This window comes from Triturus cristatus, chromosome 11 (assembly GCF_964204655.1).
Source record: "Triturus cristatus chromosome 11, aTriCri1.1, whole genome shotgun sequence".
NCBI lineage: Eukaryota > Metazoa > Chordata > Amphibia > Caudata > Salamandridae > Triturus > Triturus cristatus.
This window is the reverse complement of record NC_140594.1, coordinates 520993115-521019764: the sequence shown is the minus strand read 5'-3', so window position 1 is coordinate 521019764 and position 26650 is coordinate 520993115. Positions and strand designations below refer to the sequence as shown.

The window sequence follows — 26650 nt, the reverse complement described above, 5'->3', positions numbered from 1 at the left end:
TAGGAGTGCCTGGTAAATGCGTTCGTCCCATCATACATTCCTGAGCTGAGTCATGCGGACACCTTCTCTTTACCTGTGCATCATCTATCCTTAATTTGCTCACAACTGCACCACACTAGGTTGACAGTACCACCATGACCAACAAAGTTATTTGGCCCATTCCACCCCTTGGGTCTGACTCCTTTCATCAACCCAAGGAAAACTCTGTCCACAGGGACAGCAACCAACAGAGGCCACTGACAGTACTTAATGTCAAGAACCAGGCCATCCAAGAGTCTCATGTTCTCTGTGGTTTCTCAGAGCAGTAGCCCAAGATGCCTACAATCTTTCTCAACTCCACCTTCCACCATTTCAGGGGTGGTATCCTGAGACTGGTCCTTCAATCCAGGGTATGTACCCTTGGGCTGAACAGGAGTCAGGGGTGAGTACTTCCTCCCCCTGCTCCTCCATCTGGAGTTCTGTCCATTATGGTTTGGAGTGGTACTCCCAGAAAATTTAACTGTCAGGGTTGCTGTGGCGGCTGTCCCTCTCAGTTCTCCTGACACTTGGGGCAACTCATTACCCAGAATGTAGTCAATGTGCAAATGGGGACTAACTATGACTCTTCTCTGGGTCACCTCCCCACCCCACCCCACCCAACTCTAGGGACACTCTAGTCCTGCCCATGGTTTGGAGTCATCGTATATAGCTGGCCAGTGTACTCCTCTGGGGTGACTAGTTCTTTCACAGCCATGGACCTGCTAGCACCAATATCATCAGAGCAGTGATTGAGCCCTTATTCATTTCCACCTGGTGAAACTGATGGCTCCTTCCCTCAGGGATCACCTACCCACCCTCTGAGTCTATCGCCCATCTGAGGGAGATAATGGCATGGACCATGACCTGCCCCAGGGGACTACCTTTCCCTAAGGCCACTTTAGTCACCCCTTCAGGGTTCCCACTAATAGGTGACTTCTTTGGACAGACTGAGTCCCCCTGCTTGATGCCTAGTTGGGTACATTCAAAGCAGCGGGGTTGGAAATGGGGTGCTCTGGGTCACCTCCCACCAGAACTTTCCCCTCTCTTCTCAAAAGGGACATGGGAACCCTTTCCTTCCCCCATACAGTGGGACCTGTTTGGGTCTCTCTGGAACCCCCTCTCTCTCTGTTGGGAGGAACCTAAACCACCCTTTTTAGGGTCACCCTCAGCTACCTTTCTGGAAGCTCTGGTGATGAGCCACTTATCTGCCTCCTCAGTACGGGCCAGTTAACTTGCTGTCAACCAGGTGTTGGTGCCGTTCTGGAAAACAAGTATCAAGCATATTCTCCTTCAAAATTGAGTTGTCCAGTTCTGAATAATCATCAACCTTGCTGCCCGTCACCTAGCCCTTCAGTACCTTGCTCGTATAATCCAGAAAATCTACCTATGTTTATGGTGAGAGCTTGTGGCTGCCCCTGAATCTAAACCTAAACCTCCCAGGGGCAGTTAAAAGTTACTGACTAGGATTGGCCTTTATAGCACTGAAGCATGTCTTGCCCTCTACCTCTAGTGTAAGGAGTGTGTACCTTCCCACTTTGGGCGTATACTTCCATTTATCACCATCCCAGAACTCCTCGAGGACCTTATGCACTGTAAGAGCCACTTTATAGGCTGCAAACCATATGTCAATGTCATCCCATATCACATAACAGGGGCACACATCCTTGCATATCCTGGCTCTGGACTCACCAGCGGATACTGTAAGTATGCTGCCACCATTGCTGTTGTCACATCCCACTTGTAGGGCTCTACTCTCCAGCTCTTTGAGGTTAGGCCCATGGGTTAGTTTCGTCTCCTCCATGGCCAGCCTCCTCTCTTCTTGGGCCTGCTACACTTTAGCAAGCTCCAGCTTGAGCTTCCTTTCATACCTCCTGTCTGCCAGCTCCTCCGGGGACAGGTTCTTGGAGGAGACACTGCTCCCTGGTCTGGGAATAACCACGGCTTCTAGCCCCCTCTGCAGGCAGCTCCAGAGCCATATTAGACTACAAAATTAGGTTATCCTCCTCCTCAGAAATTTCCTGCTCCTCCTCTAGATTGTCATCCCCTGCAACCTGGGTCTCGGCCCAGCCCGCAAGGCTTTCTGCAGCTCTACCTTCTGGGTGAATCCTCTTGTAGAAACTTGAAAATCCTTGCAGAAAATTCTTAGCTGGGCCACAGTGCAAACTTCTAACCTGGCCAGCTCAAGTACTTAGAAGCAAATAGCACTTAGGAGTGACATGAGGTCGCGTTGTTCCGGGGTAACTCCAAAGTTCAGGCTGGCCGCATTGGAGGGCAGACAGGCTACTGGACTCACGCAAGTCCCACTAAGAAAGTACATTGGATGGAGCAAGCATCAATGTTGAAGGCTTGATCTGTCAGTTCCAACCCACACAGGCGATGAAGTCTTTGTCGACAAGCCCCTTTAATCGCCATCAAGCTGTGCTGTCCTTCGTTATCAAGACATGCAGTCAGTTGAAGCAATGTCGTCAATCAGCTACTGCGTTGAAGGGCACTGCATCGGTTCTGATCAGCGCTAAGTTATCACTACATTGATTCAAATGGTTCTGCACAGCAAAGGTTCACTTTACATGGGACCAGGACTTGATTGGCACCACTTGGCAGGGCAGTACTCATGCATGGTGGAGCTTCGGGACTGCTGCAGAGTTGTAGTAAGTATTTGATGTCTTTGAGACATCAGAACAGGCAAACCCTTGGAGTCATTCTAAGTTCAAGGGAGATGGGTCCACTCCTTTACCTCAGCAGGGCAGAGGGAAGAAGGCAGCAAGCAACGTGCAGTTCATCAGAGTAGAAAAACAGTTCTCCCAGATCAGCAGTCCCACAGAGTGGCAGTCCTTGTAGCATCACAGCAGTCCTTCTTCTAAGAGTTCTTCACAAGTACAGAGGTGTACTGCTTGGTGAGGTCATAGGCCCAGTACTTACACTCAAATGTACCTTTGAAGTGAGGCTGAATTCAAAGCCGGCCCTTGAAGTGCACAGATCCCCCTTTCTTCCCATCCCTGGGTCCAGACTAGCTGTGGAGGTAAATCAGCCCTATAGTGATGACAGGACACTACTCGTTTAGATGAGGGTGTCAGCCCCTCCCTCAGTACTCAGACACGGTGAGCAGTCTATATATCGACTTTTTAATATCGAGGGACATAAATATCGAGTCAAAAATATCGAATGTCCAAAATATCGAAATAGCTAATATCGATGTGAAAAATATCGTTTTTTTTTTTTTACTTATATGTCGATGTAAGTAATATCGTTCGTAATAATATCGATATGTGAAAATATCGTTATTGTGTAATATGAGAAATATTTATATTGTTTTAGGGGCGGGATGTTGGGTTATAGGGGATAAGGGTGGGGAGTGTTTTAAAAAAGTTAATTTATTTTTGTAATATATTGTAAAATTTAATTATTAAATTTAATTTAAAATGTGAAATGTATATTTAATTTTAGGAGCGGGATGTTGGTTTATAGGGGATAAGGGTGGGAAGTGTTTAAATTTTTTTTATATATTTGTAAATATTTAAAAATAATTTTCTAGAAATTCTACATTAAATTTAGAATTTTATAAAAAAAATTAGGAGCGGGATGTTGGTTTATAGGGGATAAGGGTGGGAAGTGTATTAAAAATGTTTATATATTGTTAGAATTTTTTTGAAATTTATTTAGAAATTGTAAATTTAATTTAGAATTTTAGAAATCATTTTAGGAGCGGGATGTTGGTTTATAGGGGATAAGGGTGGGAAGTGTTTTAAAAATGTTTATATATTATTTAATTTAAAAAAAAAAAACATTTTGAAATTGTAATTTAAAATTTGCATTTTAAATAAAATTTTAGGAGCGGGATGTTGGTTTATAGGGGATAAGGGTGGGAAGTTTTTAAAAAATTTGTATATATTATTTAATTTAAAAAAAAAAAAGAAATTTAGAAATTGTAAATTAAAATTTGCATTTTAAATAAAATTTTAGGAGCGGGATGTTGGTTTATAGGGGATAAGGGTGGGAAGTGTTTTAAAGATGTTTATATATTATTTAATTTTAAAATAAAAAAAAATTTAGAAATTGTAAATTAAAATTTGCATTTTAAAAAAAATTTTAGGAGCGGGATGTTGGTTTATAGGGGATAAGGGTGGGAAGTTTATAAATATTTGTTAATTTTTTATTAAAAATATTTATAAATATGAAATAAATTTTCGATTTTTACAAATATATTTCGGAGTGGGATGTTGGTTGATAGGGGATAAGGGTGGGAAGTGTTGTAAAAATGTTTATATATCTGTTAATTTTTTAACAAATTAATTTAGAATTTTTTTTTTTTTTTTAGAATGTTACAAATAATTTTAGGAGCGGAATGTTGGGTTATAGGGGATAAGGGTGGGAAGTTAATTTAACATGTTTATATATTGTTACTTTAAAAAATATTAATATTTAGAAAATTTAAATGTATTTTTAAATTTAACTAATCCCATAATTAAATATAGATTTCAGTCAGAGTATTAAATTATTAAGTTCACTGTCCAGCACTTATTTTAATTTAATATAGAATGGAGTGGGAAAAGTAAATTAATTTAGTTCAGTGTCCAGCACCTACCCTAATTTAATATAGGTTGGAGTGAGAATAGTAAATTAATTAAGTTCATTGTCCAGCACTTATCTTAATTAAATATAGAGTGGAGTGGGAATAGTAAATTAATTAAGTTCATTGTCCAGCACCTACTGTAATTTAATATAGTTTGGATTGAGAATAGTAAATTAATAAGTTCAGTGTCCAGCACTTATCTTAATTAAATATAGATTGGAGTGGGAATAGTAAATGAATTCAGTTCAGTGTCCAGCACATACTCTAATTAAATATAGGTTGGAGTGAGAATAGTAAATTAATTAAGTTCAGTGTCCAGCACTTATTTTAATTTAATATAGACTGGAGTGGGAATAGTAAATTAATTTAGTTCAGTGTCCAGCACCTACCCTAATTTAATATAGGTTGGAGTGAGAATAGTAAATTAATTAAGTTCAGTGTCCAGCACTTATCTTAATTAAATATAGAGTGGAGTGGGAATAGTAAATTAATTAAGTTCAGTGTCCAGCACTTATCTTAATTAAATATAGATTGGAGTGGGAATAGTAAATTAATTAAGTTCAGTGTCCAGCACTTATTTTAATTTAATATAGACTGGAGTGGGAATAGTAAATTAATTTAGTTCAGTGTCCAGCACCTACCCTAATTTAATATAGGTTGGAGTGAGAATAGTAAATTAATTAAGTTCAGTGTCCAGCACTTATCTTAATTAAATATAGAGTGGAGTGGGAATAGTAAATTAATTTAGTTCATTGTCCAGCACCTACTGTAATTTAATATAGTTTGGAGTGAGAATAGTAAATTAATTAAGTTCAGTGTCCAGCACTTATCTTAATTAAATATAGATTGGAGTGGGAATAGTAAATGAATTCAGTTCAGTGTCCAGCACATACTCTAATTAAATATAGGTTGGAGTGAGAATAGTAAATTAATTAAGTTCAGTGTCCAGTGGGAATAGTAAATTAATTTAGTTCAGTGTCCAGCACCTACCCTAATTTAATATAGGTTGGAGTGAGAATAGTAAATTAATTAAGTTCAGTGTCCAGCACTTATCTTAATTAAATATAGAGTGGAGTGGGAATTGTAAATTAATTAAGTTCATTGTCCAGCACCTACTGTAATTTAATATAGTTTGGAGTGAGAATAGTAAATTAATTAAGTTCAGTGTCCAGCACTTATCTTAATTAAATATAGATTGGAGTGGGAATAGTAAATGAATTCAGTTCAGTGTCCAGCACATACTCTAATTAAATATAGGTTGGAGTGAGAATAGTAAATTAATTAAGTTCAGTGTCCAGCACTTATTTTAATTTAATATAGACTGGAGTGGGAATAGTAAATTAATTTAGTTCAGTGTCCAGCACCTACCCTAATTTAATATAGGTTGGAGTGAGAATAGTAAATTAATTAAGTTCAGTATCCAGCACTTATCTTAATTAAATATAGAGTGGAGTGGGAATAGTAAATTAATTAAGTTCATTGTCCAGCACCTACTGTAATTTAATATAGTTTGGAGTGAGAATAGTAAATTAATTAAGTTCAGTGTCCAGCACTTATCTTAATTAAATATAGATTGGAGTGGGAATAGTAAATGAATTCAGTTCAGTGTCCAGCACATAATCTAATTAAATATAGGTTGGAGTGAGAATAGTAAATTAATTAAGTTCAGTGTCCAGCACTTATTTTAATTTAATATAGACTGGAGTGGGAATAGTAAATTAATTTAGTTCAGTGTCCAGCACCTACCCTAATTTAATATAGGTTGGAGTGAGAATAGTAAATTAATTAAGTTCAGTGTCCAGCACTTATCTTAATTAAATATAGAGTGGAGTGGGAATAGTAAATTAATTTAGTTCAGTGTCCAGCACCTACCCTAATTAAATATAGGTTGGAGTGAGAATAGTAAATTAATTAAGTTCAGTGTCCAGCACTTATTTTAATTTAATATAGACTGGAGTGGGAATAGTAAATTAATTTAGTTCAGTGTCCAGCACCTACCCTAATTTAATATAGGTTGGAGTGAGAATAGTAAATTAATTAAGTTTAGTGTCCAGCACTTATCTTAATTAAATATAGAGTGGAGTGGGAATAGTAAATTAATTAAGTTCATTGTCTAGCACCTACTGTAATTTAATATAGTTTGGAGTGAGAATAGTAAATTAATTAAGTTCAGTGTCCAGCACTTATCTTAATTAAATATAGATTGGAGTGGGAATAGTAAATGAATTCAGTTCAGTGTCCAGCACATACTCTAATTAAATATAGGTTGGAGTGAGAATAGTAAATTAATTAAGTTCAGTGTCCAGCACTTATTTTAATTTAATATAGACTGGAGTGGGAATAGTAAATTAATTTAGTTCAGTGTCCAGCACCTACCCTAATTTAATATAGGTTGGAGTGAGAATAGTAAATTAATTAAGTTCAGTGTCCAGCACTTATCTTAATTAAATATAGAGTGGAGTGGGAATAGTAAATTAATTTAGTTCAGTGTCCAGCACCTACCCTAATTAAATATAGGTTGGAGTGAGAATAGTAAATTAATTAAGTTCAGTGTCCAGCACTTATTTTAATTTAATATAGACTGGAGTGGGAATAGTAAATTAATTTAGTTCAGTGTCCAGCACCTACCCTAATTTAATATAGGTTGGAGTGAGAATAGTAAATTAATTAAGTTTAGTGTCCAGCACTTATCTTAATTAAATATAGAGTGGAGTGGGAATAGTAAATTAATTAAGTTCATTGTCCAGCACCTACTGTAATTTAATATAGTTTGGAGTGAGAATAGTAAATTAATTAAGTTCAGTGTCCAGCACTTATCTTAATTAAATATAGATCGGAGTGGGAATAGTAAATGAATTCAGTTCAGTGTCCAGCACATACTCTAATTAAATATAGGTTGGAGTGAGAATAGTAAATTAATTAAGTTCAGTGTCCAGCACTTATTTTAATTTAATATAGACTGGAGTGGGAATAGTAAATTAATTTAGTTCAGTGTCCAGCACCTACCCTAATTTAATATAGGTTGGAGTGAGAATAGTAAATTAATTAAGTTCAGTGTCCAGCACTTATCTTAATTAAATATAGAGTGGAGTGGGAATAGTAAATTAATTTAGTTCAGTGTCCAGCACCTACCCTAATTAAATATAGGTTGGAGTGAGAATAGTAAATTAATTAAGTTCAGTATGTAGTGGGAGTAGTATGTTAATTAAGTTTGGTAAATAGCAAGTATTAGAATTAATTATAGAGTTGAATAAGAATAGTTAAATTTATTGGATTTAATTGACAAAAAATCTGTAGATTTTAGTTTGGGTTGGATAAAACATAGAAGTTATATCAGAATGCAAATTCAAAATTATTTTTAAATTAAATAGTAGATTGGAAAATAATATTTATTTTATAGTTGTTGGAATGTATATTCATTCGAGAGAAAATTTTCTTTATTATTACGCATATTTTAATAATTACATCATTGCAATAAACATGTCTGATATATACCATACGAACTGTCTAAAGCTATCGACCTATTACCTAGATTGAACTCTGGGTCCTGCCGATTTCGTCATACTACCCCCCGTTTTGACGTGTAAATATTTCTTATTGTTGAAACTCGCCTTGAAAATCCCATGTTTGTGCGAAATGCATTGGCTGCGGATCTGGTCTCACTAAATCTTGGAATAAAGGAATTCAAGCAAATACTCAACTACTGTGTGGATTCGAAACACAAAAGTTTATTTTGACATTAATTTACATTTCTTCCAATATGTTGCCTCTCATACTTGTGGCTAATTGTTGTCTTGGTGGTCATTTGAGCAGCTGACCATTTGAGGTGGGCAATATTATCGTTACTGATAAAGTGAAAAGTCCAGGCTGAGCATTCACCTAAAACCGTGCTGCTTTAATTTTCAAACTTCCTATGTTTGTTTGGTTCTTTTATTTTGTAACCGCTCGCTGTTGTTTTGGGTTATTTTGGTCGAATCCAGGTCGCGGTTCGGAGCTGTTTCGCGTTTGAGAAGGTAAGAGTTATTTGCTTTATTCTTACATAGTTTTAAGTGTTTTGTGGAAGTAGTTATGTTGTAATAAGTGTGTATTGATTGATGTTTTAGAAGTTAGGGTGTTAGTAATAGTTTGTATACGGTTTTATAATTAACGTTGTGTTCCGTGTTTGTGGCTTTGTTAGTGTTTTGGTATTTCGGTGTGTTAAAGTTTTATAGTGTTTGAATAACGTTTGTAGTGAGGTTTGTACGTGCGTTTTGTGTGTTTGTGGGTGGGTGGGAATGTTTGTTTCTGTTTTGTAGGTTTTACGGAGAAGATATTTTCGTCGGTTTCAAACACCTTATTTTTTTAAAGGAAGTGTGTATTAGTTGTGTTTACTAATGTTTATTTAACACTTCCTTTATTGTTCGGGTTTCCAGGAGCGGTTATTTACTTTTTTTATATTTTTCGGGATTTTTATGGTTAATGGATAGTCATTTTTTGGATAACTATGGATTTTGAACTCCCTGGATTTATTTGGAAGGAATGTTATTATCCCATTGGAGATACTACACAGGTAAGTTCATTTAAATATTTTTATTGTTGGTGGCGAAACCTTATATATTTAATATTGTTGTTGTGTACTTGGTTTGTTTAATTATGTTGTCTAAATATATGTCCATATAATTCATGTATATATTTTAGACCACATAATTAAATATGTGATATAATAAAGTGGATTATTTATGTTGTGATAGTTGTTTTAGTAGAATTGTGGGTTAATATTTAGAAAAGGGTTTAGAAGAGAGTTTGAGCTATTATATTTAAGTACTCAAGTCCTCTTGTGGATGGGTATAGCTGTACCTGTTGTTGTAGGTAATTATACATTTGAGTAGTTTGTCTAGACTGTTTTGGTTTTAATTGTAGGACAGATTGTTGCATTCTTAATTCTTGGAAACTTTGTTCCTTTTGTATGGCAATTAGTAGTTTTTGTAGTGTTGGAGTTGTTCTCCCAGTAGAAGTTAGGAATGCATTATGCCAGCCCTCGACGGCGTTGTTAGTTTTGGCTTGTTGGTTGAGTGTACTTACATATACATTCCACCAAGGTATTTGGAACTTGGGCTGACGTCTATGGCCTGATCTGTGCAGTCTCCCCACCCAGGTATCCTCAAAATAATCTAACAGGGGAGATAACTTTACTTCATTTTGTTTGTAGAATGGACTTTCTAATAAAAGATTGTAATGTTCTGCAACATCTGTGGTTGGTACATAAGCTAGGGCTGTTAGAAGTTTTATTTGATGTGCAAAACTTATGTTAGTGGCGTATTCTACACTTAGTGAAGATTTTTGTAAATGTCTCCATATACATTGGTTAAGATGGAAGTAACATCCTTGGATAGCTGTATGGGGGTACAGTTTTAGAATGGAATTTATCATGGCTTGCTCAAAGTCTATGATAATTGTTTGAGGGTAAAAATCATTAGATTCTTGTTTTACTTTTCCTAGCATTTCATTATATGTTGTGTTTTGTTTGTTAGGTAATAGTGCATAAATTAAAGGTATGGAAGTGTTGTGATATTGACCGTGTATTGTGTAAAGCTGATAGAATGGTTTTGGGCATATTGTAAAGGTGCCATCCATCATCCATGTTTGGCATTGTTGCAGTTTAGTTATATTGTTTGCAGTAGCAAACATTATGATTCTTTTTTCTGGGCTTTTGTTATAAAAAAAAATAAAAGGTTCATTATTGTGGGTGATACTTAATTCTGGTGGAATGATGATCTCTTGAAAAGTTTTAGGGGATGGTATAGTTGTCGTGGTTGCTTTTTTGGTCCTAGCAATAGTTCTTTTTATAGAAGCAATTGATGGTAATTGGCCTCTTGCTTCTTTGGGCACTCTAGGTAATAGTTCTTTTAGGATTACACTTGTAGCAGTTTGTGAACCTGTGCTTAATTCTTTGATATTTTCAAGAGTTGATCTGACTTCTATTTCAGAGAGATTGGGTGGATGGTTATGCTCTCTTGTATATAGTACAGTTGTTTCTCTTGTTGTTGCTCGGCCGTAGCATTTGTTAGAATAATATTTAGTACACTTCCAGTTCACTTTTCGGTCCGTCTGCTTTTCTTGGGTGTATGTGTAACCCATGTAACACAATAGGAATTTTCCTTTCTGCGAAGTTATAAATTGGGCTTCTTCTGTCATCGTGATGTGTTACAATTCTGGAAAAAATGTATATGAAAATATATGCTATAGTACTTTATATCTTTATATGAAATTAGCAAAAAAGCATTTTTTTTATATATACTTACCAAGTCTTTTTTGTTGTATTTGAATGAAGATGTTGTTTGTCGCAAAAATGTTGTTTAGTTGATTTAGTCTCTGAAAGTTAAAGAACATTTATTGTTGTGGTTGGTTTAGTTTTTTAAGTGGGGTGGTATTGCTGTTTGGTATAGACTATATTTTTATTGAAGAAACTTATTTTATTGTTTTACAAATTAACAATTCAAAAAACATTCCCCCACCTTCATCTGTCCCGGAAGTACCACACATTTATCATCAAGACCAATTATTCAGGAGAATGAACAACCTTTCCACCCAGTTCTCTACCCCCCCCTCCCCCACCATATGTCAATGTACCCCCGTCTCCTACCCCTCTTACTATGTGCCCCTCCTGCCTAATAAATAAGATGCAGTAGCCTAACCTCTCACTAAGCAAACAGAGCCTACCCTCATGCCCAGTGGTATAGACTATAGGTGTTAATTTATACAGGTTTTTTACAATTTAAAAAAGAGAACATGGATTTGTTTAGGGGTTTAGGATGTTTTGGGGTTTGAGTAGGATTTAATTAATATTTTATAAAGTATTTTGATAGTATACTTACTTTTTAGTGAGTCTTTTCTGGCAATCTTCAATATTTTCTTTAGCTGTTTGGAGTAATATCTGTAGTGGAAACATAAAGAGATGGAATATATAAGTTAGTTATTTATTTGAGTAAAGATAAATTAGTGTTTTAGTTTAATTTGGCAGTTTAGTTAGAAAAGAATATTTACTTACGTTTTTAGAATAGTAATAGGATGTAGGTTTCTTCTGTTTAGTAGAGCTTCTTCTTCGTTCAATGCTTTGGTTTAAGGCACCGTGGAACACTTGTTTTAATTGGTTTATATAGTGGTTTCAAATTGTTTCTTGAATGTTATTGGTTGTTTTCTGTATGTGGCCTTTCTATTGGATGGTTTGAATTTTTTTTAGTTAATTGGTTTCCTTTTATGGAAAATGCTAAGTAAGAGTATATTTAGTTTTAAAGGAGGAGAGTTTTAAATTATTATATATAAAAAGATTGTTTATAATGTGTACTAATTTTATTTAAATGTGTTCGAAATGCCAATGTGATAATTATTTTAGGTTTTTTTTATTATGTTGTTAAATATAGAGATCGCTATAAATGTTATGTTTATGTTTAAGTAGAATCTCATTTGAAAATGTATGTTTTGGTAAAATATTGTCTTTATGTTGTTGAAAGTATTGGTTTTATTAGTATTAGAATTGTCGATATATTTAAAAAAACGATATTATTGATGTCTATATTTTGGTTATCGATATTTGTGACGTGTCATATTTATGAACTTATGTCGATATTTAGTATTTCGATATTAATGTGTGCGATATTTGTGTGATCGATATAATTGTATTACGATATTGTAGTGTCGATATTAGTGTAGTTTTTTAAATAAGTATACAATGTCGATATTTTTGATGTCGATATATTTGTTGCGATATTTGTGTAGTTCGATAATGTGTCTGTCGATAATATGTCAGAGATCCCTCAGACACACTGGTTCTTGGGTTTGTGCTATCTAGAGGTAATGTACGAAGTGTAGCTGTCACCCACCCAGATGTGTATTGGAGACAGGCTGAAGGTATACAGAGCTAAGTTAAGAACATAGAAAAGTCCACTGTAAAATTACCATTTCTAAAATGGTGACTTATGTGCTATAAGAGGAGAGTTTTAGGCTTGGCAAGTGCTTTTAAGTGCCAAGTCTAAGTGGCAATAAAATGCACACACAGGCCTTGCAATGGCAGGCTGGAGAGAGTGCTGTGGGCCCCTTAGTAGCATTTAGAATACAGGCCTTGAGCATAAGGTATACCACTTCACAAATGACTTATAAGTAAACTAAATATGCCAATTGTGTATACACAAATGTTATCAGGTTTAGAGGAGTCACACATGCATTTTAGCACAGGTCAGTAGTGGTGGAGTTCTAAGGCCAACAAAAAGAATTCAGCAAAAGAAGAAGAGGAAGGCAAAAAGTTTGGAGTGACCCTTTACAGAAGGCTGTTTTCCAATGACCTGTGATATACTTGGTTCTAGTATAAATAACTATGCACACTTCCCTAGCATCTTTCTCCTTAAAGCTGACGGAGAGGTGTGTGGAAAAGAAATACAGATTTCTAGAGTCACAACCTTTTTTACTTTGATACCATGGAATGTGATAATGGCCGTGTTGAAAATGATAATTTCAATCTCATTGATGTTCCTTTATTTAGTTACATACTGGGTATTGCCTGACTCAGTGCACACTATCCAAGATCAACTGGTGCTTAGGGAAGTCAACCATTGATTATATATCAGTGTTACCAGAATTGGTATGAGGAACATCCACAGTCGTTTATGGACTTGTTTGAGAACTTTTTGGAAATCCATGGCTCAAAGCAACAGTTTCCACCCACACACACTTTGCAACAACCAGTGGGACAGTTTCTCAGAGTCAGAAGACAGGAGGAACTGTATAGAACTTGATAAGTTTAAAAGACATGCTGCGGAACTGATTGACAATCTTGCACAGAGATCTTGGTATACATAGAACCTCATCCAAAGAGCAGTAAAAAGAGCTAGAATTAACTACAGAGATACTCTTCTGGAAGTACTCCTCGAATGCACTTCAAATAGAATGGTATGCATAAGCACATTTAATCATTTGACTGATACCGTAAAATTAGCCATCAATAAAACATAGCATATTCCTAATACAGGTGAAGGGAAACTTGAAAAACCTTTGCATGCCCTTAAACTGAGTAAAAACACTAGTGACATAGGGGCTGATGACAATGGCGGTCGTAGGCACCTCTGCAGTGCTTTCGGTGGTGGGAAACGTCCATTTAGTTACTCCTGCGGCGGTTCTTGCGACTGCCATATTACAATGGGCAAAGATAGCCTTTTTCCATCCGTCACAGTGTTTCTGGATCCAAAAGAAATATTGTCTGCAACAGTTCCAGAGGGAGCCAATAGAGAAAGCCTGCCGTGTGGAATGATGTCCCAACTGCCAATCAAATCAGGATGCGTGAAACAGCCCATCAGAACGCAGCACAAAAACCAGCTCATCGGAGATGGCAGAAGCACAACTGTGGAGCTAGAAACTTGAGTCTGAGACACCACTTCCAGTATCTGGTCGTCATTGATCCTGCTGTAGAAGCTCTGCCGCTGCGGTACCTGATCCACTACCAGCAGATAATACTCTGTCACAGTCAACACCACCGGTAAGTTCACAACATATCCCCGCATAAAACCCTGGAACAACAACAACACACAGCCGTTGCTCAGAAATACGTGTCCTGTCTACATCAGACACCCTGGTGGAGACAGGGACATATACCACAGTTAAAGTACCCATGTCTTCCACGTAGGTAAATTGTCACCTCTGCATTGGGGCACCCATCTCCATAGAAATGATGGCATCTAGCCCGGTCGTTCCGGTCACGTCACCGCAACGGTGAAGTGGGCGTAAATCTTACAAGCAATGTTGTAGGAGTCCAGCACATTGTCCCAGGCAAGCAAGATCCTCATTACAACCTCCACCCCACACATTTTCAAAAAGAGGCACCACTCAGCACAACATATCTGCAGCAACAAGTTATGTGCAGGCACATTGTAGCGACATCTCATGAGGATCATCAACAATTGTATAGGAACAGGTGTGAGGGATGAGGCAAGAGTCCTTTCAAAAGGACAATAGTCATCATTACAGCCAGATAAGTCTCAGTCCACATACAATGTGGAACAGAGGAGGACAGAGCAGCCAGGCTGTGCATGTGTATATCACAGTAGTCCAACAAGGTGTAGCATGAGTCAGAGAGACAAGGTAGATGACATATGATTTGAGACACCACTGCCACATAATCACAGTTCAGCACACACCCCAAGAAGACATTGGTAGGCTCATCACATACAATGGCAGACCATACCACACGATGACAGCCCATACCATGCAACACAGTGCAATTTTCTGACTCAAACAGCAAACTCAAAGTAAGCACCAGTGTGCATTTGACTCACTGGTGTACTGCTGCACTAAATAACTCCATGTGAGTATGTCCTGTACATCAACAACATTGACTACACTGCCACTTCACAGAACACCTCCACACCATACCTAAACCTCAACAGAGGTAGCACCAACTATAAAGTATTGAATGAATGCCAAAGTGTCAGGAAGAGTCCATCTTGACAGCAGTACTTTCTGGCCTTCCACTCGTGAATAAAAGTGAGTAATTGAAGAAATGAAGAGTCGCTGTGCAGATTAACAACCTTAGAAAAGGTCAGTCTGCATGTTAAGTCCCTGATACAGCTCACACACTCTTACTCTGCCTCATACACAAACCATAGGTCAGCATCACTGTATGATAACAAGTAAACTATTCTAAAGTGGAGGGCTCAGTGCAGGAAAAGCATGGAGTACATGGAATTCAAGAGGTGCCACATATGGCTCTTAGCTTAGGACATCAAATAATACATGGGTGGAACAGAGATTAAAATTGCATGAAAGTAATGTCTGTGCAGTATCCCTGTTATACAGCAATGCAAGTAATGCATTGCACCAGAATGAGATACACTGTCATAAGCCATAGAGTGGCCAGCCCCTCATCTGTATCAACTAAAATTAAATGTGTATACCACCAGCACAACACTCATGGCTTACGGTGACATGCACTGATTTTCAAACTCAACTATGACCTTCACACATAACCCTCATCTACCCATCTTCCACCTTCACTTCTCTAGACCTGGGACAAGCTCTGATGAAGGTGAAAATAAGCTCCTGCTACCTAATGCTACACCCTAGTGTGTGCCTAAAAATGTCTGCGGTTCCCTCAGGGATGTTTGATCCAATGCTGACCTCAAAATATTTGCCAAATACATGTATCACAAACCACACAAAAATAAGTCCAACAACCATGGCCATGTGCAGCAAAAGAGTGGATACGCAATGTGATCCCAGACCACCCTGGAACAGACAACATTTCTCCTCTGGCCAACTGCACAGACAGCACAATCCCAAACAATCAAAAAACATGTGAACAAATTACAAATATAACCACTAACTGTGTGCATCCAGACAAATCTGCCAAGACAGTCCTAGACACTACACCGGTTACAAAGTGAGTATGGTGTCAGTGTGTTGCACATGCATTCACATGCACAATTCTGACAAGTGACAGTCAAATATTGGAGGCCATAGCGAAATTGTGCATGCAAAACAAGCCAATAAATAAGACTCCACATTGCTGCATGTGACATGCACACAAGAAATGCACAATACAAATTCAACACACGTCTGAATGCATTCAAATACACAAACTCTACACACACAATGCCATGCTAAAACATTGCACACACATGGGCCTGTCAGCAGAAAGAGCCAACACAGGACAAAGACTGCATCCCTCAACAACAAATACATAACATATGCACATCTGAAAACATTACAAAGTAATCTCAGATCGACATCAAGGGGACTCACACCTGGCAAGGACAATGCAACATCCACTGACAGAAGTGCATGCACAATAAGCAGTGTTTGAACACCACCAAAACCAGTATCACACATATCTGATTTCACCACCATGAACTTTAACATCACAAATCATCACTGCACACAGATCACTTCACACACAAGATGGGTAGCAGTTCCTCAGGAAACACCTACACACTGTAGCCATCACCTGCTGCTGCACAACTTAGCCAAACACATATGCATGGAACCTGACTAGACGACTGTGCAGGAAACTCATCTGTACTGTACATGAGCAACCATGACTGCAATCAAGTAGAACAAAATAGCACATAACAAATTGTGAAACAGTGCTGAGGGGCACAATGGTTCTGGACATAGATCATCCTCCCACAATATAGTGTCACACTAGGGAGTGGTGCGCAGGGTCAAACAATGGCAAGGCATGGGGTGGAACATATTGGACATAAGTGGTATATGCAGTAGTATTGTACAGGTGAGGAGTGTATGGAGCAAAACACATAGAGGAGTAACTCACAATGTGTAGGCATCCAATAGGTTTGTTGGAGCTGGTATGACTCTGAATACCACATAGTGGAGTAAATAAAGTGTAAAGTGACATCAATGTGTGTGAAAAGTCACATATAATGTTTGTTTGCCAGAGCCAGTCAGCACAGTGAGAACAAAGGTAAGCAAGAGCCATGGTTGGGCCCAAAACTCACAACACATACATTGCAGTGACACACTCTGCATACTCACAAATCATGAGGACAACAAGTAGGTGTACCCTAGGACTGCAACGCCACACCAACACACTGCACATTGCTCTGTAAACAACTCCAACATGTGCCAAAAAACTCCAGCAGGTGTCTGATCATTTAAATTAACATGCATTCATGAACTGGATCATACATGTGTGAAAGGGTCATGCTCAACGGTACATACACATCAATACTTCAGCTAATGGCAGGACTATCACACTGTATGAGTACGGAAGTGCACACATTCTAATGTACCCATGTGACTATGAAGAAATACCTACTCAAGATGACTACACATCCACACTGGTATGTACACATCAACATACAACCCACAGATGTGATGGAACCTTTCCTCCCCTGAACTCATCATGTAAATAGAAATTGCTGCTGCTTATGTAGATCATTCAAATATGACATGTGTACAAAAATAGAGCCCCAACAAAACAAAGAAGAGGACAGGAGTTGACCATCACAGACAAGCATCATGGACCCATAAGACCTTTGAGTCAATAAGTACATTAGTTGCAGTAACCTCTATGAACCTCTGCCAAAGCAAAGAAAGTACATGCCAATGTGAATGTGTCATTCAGAGCATTGAACAGATGAACAAGTACACATACATTGTACTGCATCATTAGCAAGTCAAGTGACAAAGATCACAAAATAAATCTTTTTTATTACATAGACTCCATCTCTGCATCAAAAGTGCAAAACATCACAGTCAATGCCCAGTCCAAAATGTGAGCCCGCACGTGTGCATTAAAACTTGCACAACAAACTTACAACACAGTCCACTGCCATGAGAATCTCACTAGGATAGGGGCATCAAATGGGCAGTCCAGACACTGCTCAGGGAGGGCTGGGGTGCGAAGTGGGACTTGGCTTCAGCATTGTGGAGAAGTGGAACTGGGAGGAGGATGACTGTCTGGCCCAGTCAGAGGACTGGACCTAGGAGGGAGATAACCGGATGAGCTAGAGGGATCCATGGATTTGCTAGTCTGAGGTCTGGCTGGACTTGGTGCAGTTGTTGCACGGGGAGGCAGATAAATGCTGGTGTAGGCTCAGTGGCTGATGGTGCATGTGGAGGGCTGGGTCTCAATCGTTTGGGGATCCAATATCCCCCAAGTGTCTTTTTACAAGTGACAAGTGAGGTGACCCCAACAGCCTCCCTCTTCCCTCTTACCCGAAAGTGTAGCAGGTAGCGGTGGTAGATCTTCCTGGGGAAATTTGCCAGACCTGGGATGTTGGTGACTTTTCTGCTGCCTACCCTGTTGTGGAGGTACTTTCCCTTCTCCGGGTTTCACAGGGGTGGTGGTGGTGGAAGTGGAAGTCTTTGCCAAACCAGCCCTCTGAAGGGGGGTGGTGCCAGTTGTGGCAGGCACCAGGTCCACGGCAGCCAGGGCAAGTGTTTGGGTGGATTTTGGATCATGTGTGGGGATGGGATGGCGCTTGGAGGGGGCAGGAACGTGAGGTAAGCAATGTGGACGCCTGTTTTTTATCCTTATGTTTCTGAGTGTTCTGTGATGTGCTGGTTGTGGTGTGGTCGTGTGTGCTTTTAGTGCGCTCTGGGGATGGTGTATGGTGTCTGGGAGTGTGGTAGTGGAAGGGACAGGAGCAGGACTTGGAGATTGGGACTGCGGAATGGTGGAGGACAAAGACTAGACAGTTCTGTGCAGGCCACCCACGTCCGAATGAATGTCCTCCATGAACGCAACTACCTGTGACAGCAGGGGAGACAGGGGCAGCAGTGCCTGGTGGGAAGGTGACTCTACACTTCTTAGGGCTGCGGGCCCAGATACCACTTGGGGGAGAATCAGGGAGGGTGGACACAGGACGGGGTGTGGCGGACGAAGAAGCAGATGTTGAACTCCATGCGCCCGACCAACACCGAGGAGTCACCGTTCGAGTCTGAAGATGTTGAGGTAGGTGTTTCAGGAAACAACTCCTCCAGGGCACTCCTGTCACCCTCCAAGGCACTGGTTCCCTCAGTGTCGCTGAACTCCTTGGGACCAGTAATGTCAGTAGCTTCCCTACAGTGTCAGGCCCCTCTCCTTCCCTCGGCAAATGCTGCTAGAGACAGAGACATAGGTACAGTAAAGTGGCCTGCTCACAAACAAGATTTGCTATTCAGACAGATACACTTGCACTGAAAGTCCCACATTCAAATTATCCATGTACTGTACGCATAATCCCAATTCCTTCCCTGATCAGCTGATGCATGTAAACATGCTTAGTGGATAGTCATGCTCCATGTTGCATTGAGAATGCCAAATTTCTCAATATCACATTCTATCCTAAGTAGGCACACCTACATGCCTGCAGGTAGGAGCGCTAAACAGCCTATTATGTTGTGTTACTCACACTTGAAGTATGAGTTCACTGAAACCCACAAATATAAACAGAATCCTAGACATTGTTAAGTGACGTAACCTCCTTACATCCAGTATTTTTGCCAATGATGCACAACTACTGTTCACCAATGCTAACCACTTTCTAGATGTATAATTAGATGGAAGTCCACACAACAACTCTCTCAATGCACCCTAACATGATGCTCACTGCTGTTCACTGCCAGTTGATGTCTCTGAGACTCACACTGCTGCATATGTCACATGGACACATATTTTGTGGGGATGAACTGCTACTAAGCCCCATGTACAAAGTTTGCCACAAAGACAATGCACAATAGCATTATTAGTGCAATGTGACGCAAGGCCTTTGCGTGTTGTGACATGTCAAATACCAATACCATTCCAATTCCCTGCCAAGGCTTCAATGGTCCAAGGCATGAGAGTGCTTTCTGTAGATGAAGCTATGAGTGGCCTCCACAAGGACAGCTAATGTGTGCCAATACCTAGGCTCTGGCATCTAACATTTCTACGTTGTGCCGACTGGAGACATCCATTACACATCAATGTCCAAAGAAATCGCTCACTGATTTAAAGCAGTAGCCACTACTTCACCATGCACTAAAGCATATGGACACCCCTCCACAATGCACACATACTGATGACTGACACTCTGAGTAACATTTGATTTTATATCAATAGTTACAGTCCAACACCTCACTCACATCACAATTTGCCACACCTACTGATCACATCCAACCGTGTTAAGCCCTAGTTCCAAAACAATATCACAACAGCCACGTTTAGCTGCATTGCATTACACTTCCACTGTCTAACCGTCCCAGACATGTTGCCATGTGCACAATTAGTAAATGCAGATCAGCCAATGCATCACTACAATCATCACCTTCTACACCATCAGCGCCTGTGTGCACTTGCTGTCACTGTTGCTGGACATTACTTCATGTGATGCCATGCTACAGATATTTGCCTAAATGTTTTGTAGTGATGCTGCCATCTGTATCATTTAGAAAAACACAACCCATGGGACACTCATTGCACCCTGAGTCCACATTTGTTCATGTCTCTAGCCACTTACACATCATCACATGAGCGAACTATTGTGGGAGCCACACAGCACACACAAGGCTGACAGGGCTGGAGACAATGGTGGATACACACTTTACACAAGGTCTTCTCCAGTGGAGGAATATCTCAGTTCAGACAACATTCACCAGATGGTAGATGGAAACATGTGAAGAAGAAATGCTATGACACCGTTTATCTATTTACCACATGCGAGTCAAAATGTTGTACACAAGCAGAACCTCTGCACTCGCCACTGATGCTCCTCAGAAGCCATTGCATCACACTAGAGACGTCACAGAGGTCCTGCCTTCCCCTGGGCTGGAATGAATGCAGCCACTCATGCGCAAAGTCATACTTAGCACAATACTTATCCCAACTTGATGCTGTTGGGTACACAAGTGTCCATCCAGTTCTGGCTTTGTCACTGCCATGATGTGGAAGTGAGGGAAAGGAGCACACCTTGAATTTAACTGTGTTTGGTTTTTAGTGTGCGACACGTTTAAGATTGTTAAACCCTGGGGTGCTAAGGTACAAATGCCGCTGTCACTGCGGAATTGAAAAGTAGAAAAAAGGGAAAGTGGGAAAACCCACCTAGTACCTCGCACTATTCACAGACTTGGGGAATCCCCCCAAGGACACATATTAAATCAGAATTGTTCCGAATAACATTTCAAAATAGAAAAAACTTTACACAAATGTAAGTAAACATGAACATTTATAGTATTAAACCATTTGGTCTGAAATTAGAGTTCACATTGGTACAACAAGTTAATGGTTTCTTAACTGTGCGTACAAATTAACTGGTTCACATTTGAACAAAATATAGCTGGTTTATACATGAAGAAAATTGCTTTCAATTCGTAGGTGGAAAAATGCCCAATGCATTTCGGGATTATACAAATCCCTACGTCAGGGGCCGACCTAAAACAAATAAAAGCTTCATAAATTTTTCATAATTGAAACCTTGTGAGACAAATACTTATGCGATGATGTTCAAGTGGAGGTTAGGGATAACACGCAGCATGCTTAACGCTTAAAGCGGTGTTTGAATTTGAAAAGTGCCAACTTCTGTAGAGATACCCTGTGTAAATGTGGTGACCACAACTGTGAGCATGGATCATGCAAGATATGGTTGACATTGGTGACATTCTTATGGAGAATGTGATGTGGAACTTTAAAAGGCACGATATTATTAGCCCGTCCAAGGAAATTAGAATGAGTTGAGGTGCAGATTGAAAGTAATGTACAAGCCTGAAGTTGCTCACCTGAAAACATGTGATAGGTAGGTTTATCACGCAAACGAGTATAACAACCGAATGGAGTTTCAGAGAGATCTGTAACACGAAGCGTATAATAAATGGTGGGTTCATGTCATCCGCTATGCGAATGAAGGTAGCTGTCGAAAGGTTAAATGCATGTAGTAATTTAAAGCTTACCTAGTTCACTGGGAGTGAAGAGGCAGCGCTGCTAAGTCTGTAAGGAATGATGACCCGTGCGGAGCCTCCGGTGCAATACGTTGAATTGTACCCGTGTAGCGGGTCGACCGCTAAAACAAAGATAGTTGAGATTGTAATGAATGGAAACTAATGCTAGCCAAGCTTAAAAATTCCCCATAATATGTAAAACAATTACCTGTACTACCGGAAACCGGGACGCGTGGAGGTGACAATTCAAAATCTATAGCTCAAGATGAAACAGGCGCAGTGATTGGGAGAAGGATCGCGGGTGCTAAAAGGAATGCTCAGCGGTGAGGAGATCACGTGCAGCGGTAAACAAGGAAGAAATCCTACTGAATTGCCAGTAAAACGACAAATACAAACAAATGGCCGGAACATCAAATGGTGAACCTTAAGAAATGAATAAAATAAACTGCAAAGTGTGATACTCCCAAGCACGGGAGTGTATGCAATAAAACAAGAATAAAGCACCTAAATGCTATAAGTCGCAAGAATAAAACACCCGTGTATGAATCCAGGTCTAAATGACTGGGAAAAAGAAATAATGACGATAGATGTTTGCAGTGCATAAATTGTGACAAATGTATATCGTAGGAGAACCGATGATATGTGCAAGTTAGTAAAGTGCTCTTTGTGTGTATATATCTAAGCGCTTCCTACATGTAAACACTTTGATAATTTGCTGGTACAAAATATGCAGTGTAACATCAATGCATAAACATAAACGGTAATGACAAGGTATAATTCTGCGATCATATCCCCAAAATATTAGGCAATAAAGGGAATTGAATAAAGGATGTGAATGGAGTATTATGAGATACGTGAATGAGAAAGAATATATGTGATGAGAGTGTGCATGTATTCACAAAAAGCAGTTCATGTCAATCCATGACCGGATGGAATCAAAGTGTTAAGGTGTTTGATCCAGTAGATTTCTCTTTGTAGCAGTTTTTGCGATGTGTCAATGCCCGGAGTAATGCTGATAATCTCGACTACCTGAAATCTCAATTGGGAGATGGTATGATGTAGTTCGTTCCAGTGGGTAGCAAGTGGAGAAGAAATACTGCGATTCCTAATTTTGCTTTTGTGTTCCGTAATTCTCACTTTAATTTTTCTTTCCGTTTTGCCAATGTAGGCTTTGCCACAAGGACATTTAATGCAATATATTACGTTCATAGAGTTACAGTCACACGAATGTTGCAAAATGATTGATTTGCCTGAGGATGGATGTGTCAGGGTATTGCCAGTGATCACATTGTTGCAGTGCACGCAGTTGCTACATTTAGTCATTCCTTTGTAGTGGGTGATAGTTCGATTGATGTACGTTGTCGATAAGAGAGTTTTGAGATTTTTCCCGCGAGTATACGCGAATAATGGCTTGTTGGCGAAGATTTTGTTGAAGTCGTCTTCTGATGATAACATCTCCCATCTTGAGTTGATAATATTTTTTATTGCTTTTGCAGCTGTGGAGAATTTAGAGACAAAGACTGGGTGGTCAGTTGGTTTTTGCGTTTGTTTTTGGAGCAACGTAGTTCTGTCTTGTTGTTGTGCCCGTTGTAAACACTCTTGAAGAACACTATCTGGATATCCCCGATTTTGAAAGCGGGAGATGTATTCAAGTTCTTTATTTTTGGTAGTTTCTGGGTTTGAACAGATCCTTCTGATTCTGAGAAATTGCGAAAATGGCAGGTTCCTGAGTAGACTGTTAGGGTGTAAACTGGTGTAGTGTAGAGTGCTGTTACGGTCTGTAGATTTCAAGAATACTGAAGTTCCAAAGATGTTTTTATCTTCTGTTTTTGTGATGAGGACATCTAGAAAATGAATCTTGTGCTTCTGGATATTCCAAGTGAACTGAATCCTGGGGTTGATGGTGTTCAAGTCTGTTATCATGGTTTCTAATTGAATCGTGGTGCCTTTCCAGAGAATGAATATATCGTCAGTGTAACGGCAATACATCAATATGTTGTTCCACCAGTTGGGATTGGTCATTATGCTTTCATGTTCAAAAAGTGCCATAAATGTGTTGGCATATGCCGGTGCTCCGGAGAAACCCATGGAAGTTCCCGTGAGTTGGGCGTAGAACTGTCCATCCCACTCAAAATAACTGTGGTTAAGGCAGAAGTGTAGGATTTTGAGGATAAACAGTTTTTCTACTCCTATGTCTGATGATCGAAGGAGTGCCCACTATGTAGCTTCTAGAGCAGCTTGGTGTGGAATGGATGTATACAATGCCGTGACATCAATTGTGCATAAAATGATGTTGGAAAGATCAGTGTTCTGAAGTGTGTTCAACTGTTGTAAAAAATGTGTGGTGTCTTTAATGTATGAAGGCCATTTTTGAACAAATTGTTGTAAATAATAATCAACACATTTTCCTAAAGGTTCAAAAATAGATCCACAAGCTGAAACGATGGGACGAAATGGAGGATCTGACGGGTTTTTGTGGATTTTAGGGATCATGTATAATTTGGGACGTCTGGCATTTGTGGTGGTGAGAAAATTCTTGATCTGATCTGTAATCCAATCTTGTTCAACTGCTTCTTGTAGTAATTGAAACAGTATATTGTTCAATTGTGTAGTAGGATCCTGAGGTAGTGACATGTAGGTGTTGGTATCCATGACATGTTCGTAAACTTTGGATTTGTAGTATGAGGAGTCCATGAGGACTATGGCGCCTCCTTTGTCTGCTGGCTTTAAAGTGAGATCTGGGTTGTTGGCAATGTTGGTAATGAGTGATCGTTCTCTTTGGGTAAAGTTGTTGTGCTTGGAGGTTTGAAAATTGATAAGGGCGATGTTTTGTGTACCAGTCGTTCAAAAGTATCCAAGATTTTGTGAGACACCGGAGGTACAAATATGCTACGAGTGTTAAAAGGATTAGGAAGGCTTGGCATTACTTGATCACCAGGTGGAACAATGTTGGTGAAAAAGTGTTTTAATCGTAGTTGCCGCATGAATCTGTATAAATCCACTTCAACATCTAGTAACGTTGTTTTGTTGGTTGGTACAAATGACAATCCTTTTGAAAGAATGTCTATTTGGTCTTTATTCAAGGTGTGTGATGAGATGTTAATCACTAGATTACTGTCTTCCCGCACCTGACATGAACTGCTTTTTGTGAATACATGCACACTCTCATCACATATATTCTTTCTCATTCACGTATCTCATAATACTCCATTCACATCCTTTATTCAATTCCCTTTATTGCCTAATATTTTGGGGATATGATCGCAGAATTATACCTTGTCATTACCGTTTATGTTTATGCATTGATGTTACACTGCATATTTTGTACCAGCAAATTATCAAAGTGTTTACATGTAGGAAGCGCTTAGATATATACACACAAAGAGCACTTTACTAACTTGCACATATCATCGGTTCTCCTACGATATACATTCGTCACAATTTATGCACTGCAAACATCTATCGTCATTATTTCTTTTTCCCAGTCATTTAGACCTGGATTCATACACGGGTGTTTTATTCTTGCGACTTATAGCATTTAGGTGCTTTATTCTTGTTTTATTGCATACTCTCCCGTGCTTGGGAGTATCACACTTTGAACCCACCATTTATTATACGCTTCGTGTTACAGATCTCTCTGAAACTCCATTCGGTTGTTATACTCGTTTGCGTGATAAACCTAGTTATCACATGTTTTCAGGTGAGCAACTTCAGGCTCGTGCATTACTTTCAATCTGCACCTCAACTCATTCTAATTTCCTTGGACGGGCTAATAATATCGTGCCTTTTAAATTTCCACATCACATTCTCCATAAGAATGTCACCAATGTCAACCATATCTTGCATGATCCATGCTCACAGTTGTGGTCACCACATTTACACAGGGTATCTCTACAGAAGTTGGCACTTTTCAAATTCAAACACGACTTTAAGCGTTAAGCATGCTGCGTGTTATCACTAACCTCCACTTGAACATCATCGCATAAGTATTTGTCTCACAAGGTTTCAATTATGACAAATTTATGAAGCTTTTATTTGTTTTAGGTCGGCCCCTGACGAAGGGATTTGTATAATCCCGAAATGCATTGGGCATCTTTCCACCTACGAATTGAAAGCAATTTTCTTCATGTATAAACCAGCTATATTTTGTTCAAATGTGAACCAGTTAATTTGTACGCACAGTTAAGAAACCATTAACTTGTTGTACCAATGTGAACTCTAATTTCAGACCAAATGGTTTAATACTAAAAATGTTCATGTTTACTTACATTTGTGTAAAGTTTTTTCTATTTTGAAATGCTATTCGGAACAATTCTGATTTAATATGTGTCCTTGGGGGGATTCCCCAAGTCTGTGAATAGTGCGAGGTACTAGGTGGGTTTTCCCACTTTTCCTTTTTACTGCCATGATGCGGGCCATTAGTGGGGTCATGGTCCTGCACGCCAAACTGCCACTTTGAGGGATCAGTTCCAGCGTCATTTCTGCAACGTTTTTGCTGAGGTGAGATATGCCATCCCACCTCTTGTGGCAGTGTGAATGTCAATGGTTTGAGACCCCCAGGGACAGTACCATGCGGGCAATGGCCCTCCATATGGCCTTACGCTGATGGACCACGAGCTGTAGGCATGGGAGACAAAAAGAGGAATGTTATTAACACTGTGTTGTGTACCACTGTGTGCCAGC

At 39.2% G+C, this 26650-nt stretch overlaps 1 protein-coding gene and 1 long non-coding RNA gene across 2 annotated transcripts in view; one reads left to right on the top strand and one right to left on the bottom strand.

Moving 5' to 3' along the window:
* LOC146784506 (zinc metalloproteinase-disintegrin-like VLAIP-B) overlaps positions 1–26650 on the top strand; it is a 3216124-nt gene that overhangs the window by 2881324 nt on the left and 308150 nt on the right. The window lies entirely within an intron of this gene.
* LOC146784507 (uncharacterized) lies at positions 10363–11503 on the bottom strand. Its single transcript, XR_014970908.1, has 3 exons — positions 11443–11503; positions 10870–10939; positions 10363–10779 (listed from the first exon to the last, which is right to left on the bottom strand). It is a non-coding gene; the product is annotated as an uncharacterized LOC146784507 (long non-coding RNA).